General features: G+C 38.3%; 1 pseudogene across 1 annotated transcript; it reads left to right on the top strand.

Moving 5' to 3' along the window:
- The first annotated feature begins 1,176 nt into the window (after positions 1-1,176).
- LOC148005592 (large ribosomal subunit protein uL22 pseudogene) lies at positions 1,177-1,763 on the top strand (annotated as a pseudogene). The gene has a single exon (XR_015620577.1). The product of XR_015620577.1 is annotated as a large ribosomal subunit protein uL22 pseudogene (transcript).
- The last annotated feature ends 1,466 nt before the right edge of the window (positions 1,764-3,229 follow it).

Here is a 3,229-nt window from a genome sequence, read left to right as displayed (position 1 = left end):
GGTGCACATAAGTTCTTTAAAGCAATAGTCCTCCCATGGATGGTCTTTGAATGTTGGTGTTGGTGTTGGTGCATTAGAAGTAAAAGTAGAATTGGAATAATAAGCTCTTTGAAGGCTTTAAGAATGCTAGTGACTGTAGAGAGAGTATCTTGTGTATTTGTATGGATATATCACCTTTCAGTTAAAAAAAATTATGGCCTATAGGAAAGGGTAGAATAGAGGGTGGGACAACTAGGAGGTAGAGAGAATTCTGGGATAGAGCCAGGTGGGAGAGATTTGCCCTGGAAAATGTGACCAGACAGACTCGTGGTTCCTGAGCACAGGTAATGAGCCACATGGCAGAATGTAGATTTGAGTAAGTGGGTTAGAATTTGTCAGAGAATAGTCTAGCTCTATGGCCAAGGTATTTGTTAATATATTTTGAGTCTCTGTCTTATTCCTGGGATCATGGGGCTGGGAGGAAGAACCAGGTCCAAACTTCTACAAGTGACAACATGAATCGAAACAAAATTTAAACCTGAGCAATGACCAGTGTATAGTTTTGATTTTTGGAACAGGATGATGATGTTCACCTGGAACTCAATCCCAACATAGGTTGGGAGTGAAAGGATGATTTATTTCATATTAACTAGATGAGCTATTAGCGATGTGGCTTATATCACCGTGCAGACACTGAATATTTATGTTCTTCAATATTTTTTAGAACTTAAAAGCAGACAGCATGGTACCTAACCTCGGCTTTCAGGAGATGACACCAAGAGAACAGAACTTTCAAGGGAAGGCTACAGAGCAGGGAACCCTGACTCAAGGAAGGGCACAATGACTATTGTAACCAGAGTCGAAATGCCTCATTTGAGTGAGCTGGTTTCTTAAAAGAAATATTTCCTTAACTGTCTTGGAAAATTAGTCTCTTTACAATCACAAGATCTTCATTTGTTTTACTACCCTGCATTACAGTTCCAAAGAAATTGGCAAGTCTTTCCCATTGGTTTCCTTGTAGAATAAATTGTAAAACCACAAATATTAAAAAAAAATCATTGTTTTAGGAACACATTAATGAGAAGAAAGACATATAGCACAGTAGAAAGGATTTAGATTTTGGTTTTATCCCAGTTGCTTCTGTTCCCTATTTTGCCAGATTTAAATAAACAATGGTTGCTCTTCCTGTAAGCAGCCAGAGGTGACCTGTGAAGATGGTTCTCTACTCCCTTGACCCAGAAAACCCCACGAAATCACGCAAGTCAAGAGGCTCAAACCTTCGTGTTCACTTTAAGAACACCCGGGAAACTGCCCAGGCCATCAAGGGTATGCATATCCGCAAAGCCACCAAGTATCTGAAGGATGTCACTTTAAAGAAGCAGTGTGTGCCATTCCGGCGGTATAATGGTGGAGTTGGTAGGTGCGCCCAGGCCAAACAGTGGGGCTGGACACAGGGACGGTGGCCAAAAAAGAGTGCTGATTTTTTGCTGCACATGCTTAAAAATGCAGAGAGTAATGCTGAACTTAAGGGTTTGGATGTAGATTCTCTGGTCATTGAACACATCCAGGTGAACAAGGCTCCTAAGATGCGCAGACGAACCTACAGAACTCACGGCCAGATTAACCCATACATGAGCTCCATCTGGGACATGAAGATGATGCTCACTGAGAAGGAACAGATTGTTCCAAAGCCAGAAGAGGAGGTTGCACAGAAGAAAAAGATATCCCAGAAGAAACTGAGGACACAAAAACTCATGGCACGGGAAAAAATTCAGCATAAATAAATGCAGATAAAGTAAAAAAAAAAAAAAACGGTTATTTTAGAAACGACCCTGAGGAGGCAAAGCAGAATCTGGCCAATGGATTTCTTTTCTGGAATTAGTCTTTCTTGGTTGCCATCATCTGCTTACACGGTGCACCATGAAGGGTGATTGTACACAAATTTATATTTTATATGTGTATCAGTTTTTCAAGTTTTCTAGGGTTCTTATTAGCTGTTAAATGTTTTCAGAAAATTTTGAGATTAGTGATTTGTGTCAGTAGATCTTGGGATAACTTCCTGAGCTTGTTGAGTCTTTGTTTCATTGTCTCTGGTCAGTTTGTACCTCATACTTGTGTACCAGGTTGCTTTTTCTTTCTGAATTTCCTAATTCGTATTATTAAACAGATAAAAATTTAATTCTAGAAAGTAAGGGATGTGTAACTGAAGGAAGTACACAGTACGTGTCCCATGCTGAAAACTAAGAAAATACTGAGTGAATATCTGTCAAAATGAGGGAAAAAAAAAACAGTTGTGCATGTTTGGTGGTGTTTCTAAGTTCCTTTGTTGCTCAGTCCGGTGGGTAGACTCAGTGTCAGCTGCTTGTTTTAGTAGTCTGCATCTAGATTTTGACCTGGGTAGGTGCTTGTTCTTTGAAAGTAGCAGGATACTAATCTTCTTTTGTCTTGCTTTCCATCACTGGCTGGCCAAGCATGGTTTTGCAGCAGAATATTTTCTTTGCTTACTTAATTAGCTGCATCTTACTAGCCACTGGATTTTTAAAATATTTAACATCCTTTTATAATCCACATCTTCATTTCTTTTGGATGGGCCACCAGAAGTCAAATATTAGAGGAAATGTTTAAGTTCCACTTGCTATTGAAAAGTGACAAAATGAAATATTCCTTTCCTTTAAAAAAGTGGTCATAATACCTTGATACTATATTCTTGTTTTAACTTTATGACATTGATTTTTGTATCTTAAGGTCTGTGACCCATTTGGAGCCTGTAAAAGTATTTGCTAGATATAGAAGGACTAGATTGTCTTCTATTAAATTTACAGCCAAACCTGTGCCTAAAACTCCTTTTCCAATGCCTTTCTTCTACTTTTTTCCAATATCACATTCTCTGAGTCATTATTGGACATCGCACAAAAATTAAATGTACTAAGAGCCATTTTAGAAGTTAGTATCTTTGACTTCTACACATTAGCTCTATAAAAATTAGGTCTAATATTGACTTGTATTATTAGATGAAGCATATTCGTGTTTTTTGGAAACTGATTTCGGTTCCTTATATTAAGAAATTAGGAAAATGTAACCAGAGCATTTGATCCATCTGTGACTTCCTTTGTGTGCTGTTTCCTGAATTATCTCTTTGAGGATTCCGTTTAGAGCTATTTTATCTCTGCACATGTTTGGGGCCTTTTACAAACCCTTCCTGGATTCCTAGGATGCAGATGTTTTCTACCCTGTTAGCAACTTTCCTTTT

This window comes from Rattus norvegicus, chromosome 5 (genome assembly GCF_021556685.1).
Source record: "Rattus norvegicus strain SHRSP/BbbUtx chromosome 5, alternate assembly SHRSP_T2T, whole genome shotgun sequence".
Taxonomy (NCBI): Eukaryota; Metazoa; Chordata; class Mammalia; order Rodentia; family Muridae; genus Rattus; species Rattus norvegicus.
This window is presented reverse-complemented; position numbering and strand designations above follow the sequence as displayed.